Here is a 1,297-nt window from a genome sequence, read left to right on the forward strand (position 1 = left end):
CCAGATTCTAGATATGTTTTGAAGGAAAAGCTGATGAAATATGCTGACAGATTGGATGGAGGCTGTGAGAGAGTCACGTTTGGTTTATTTTTTAAATGAAAACACATTTATTAAATGCCATTATTACGTTGTGTGAAATACAGCTCCCATTCTGCTTTGACTAATGTTTGTTCCAGCAGCTACCCTGAGGTTGGTTTTTAGTTTTCCAAAACCTACTTACATATAGCTTTATGTTTTTTTTGGCATCTGTTTTATCAATTATGTGTCCTTCTAAGTCTTCATCCTACATAAAAACTTTGTCATTCCAATGGAATGCAATTGAGAACATAGGGATCTAGCTTTAGTCAGAAAAAAACAATAGAATGTAAAATCCTTACTCATCAAATTCTCTCTTGAAAGAAAATAAATCAAGCGTTTTTATTTTATATCCACCATTATAGTAAAACTGGAAGCCTTTCTTTACACACTTATTTCTACAAATTTCACAGAAGAGATCATGCCTTGATGCATTCTTCTTGAATCTTATCACACAAAGCTATCACAACTGAAAATGCATTCAATCATTCTCCAATAGGAGAACCCAGGCACTACAAAAAAAAAAAAAAAAAAAATCCTCTGAGAACTAAGCCACTTTTGTGCTTCTTTCCCTGTGAAGTGAATGCTTTGCTCAGAGGAAGATTTCGTTACTATTTTATTGATCCACAAGGAGGCGTGGCAGCAGGTGAAGGAACATGTACTGGTTTCTTTGGGCTGCCATAACAAGGTACCACAAACTGGGCGGCTTTAAACAACAGAAATGCATTCTCTCTCAGTTCTGGGGCTAAAAGTCCCAAATCAAGATGTTGGCAAGGGCCAAGCTCTCTCTGAAGTTTTTAGAGAATACTTTTTTTTTTTTTTTAACTGATACCTGAGTCCTACCGCTGGAGAGTCTGGTACAATTGGTTTGGGATGAACTAGGTAATCAGGGTTTTTATTTTTTTTCATAATGTGTTTTTTTTATCAATCTCTTTAGAGAGAGAGGAAGGAAGAGGGACAGAGAGATAGAAATACCTATGAGAGAGAGACATCAAACAGCTGCCTCCTGCAAGCCCTCTACTAGGGGTGGAGCCCGAAACCCAGGCCTGTTCCCTGACTGGAAATTGAACCTGGTGAGCTCTTGGTTCATGGGTCCATGCTCAACCACTGAGCTACACCAGCCGGGCGTTTTTTGTCCTTGTCTTCGCTTCTGGTGTTGTCAGCAATCCTTGGCGTTCCTTAGCTGCAAATGCATCACTCTCATCTCTGCCTGTGTGTTTAT

The sequence above is a fragment of the Plecotus auritus genome, assembly GCF_963455305.1.
Source record: "Plecotus auritus genome assembly, chromosome: 3".
In the NCBI taxonomy this organism is placed as follows: domain Eukaryota; kingdom Metazoa; phylum Chordata; class Mammalia; order Chiroptera; family Vespertilionidae; genus Plecotus; species Plecotus auritus.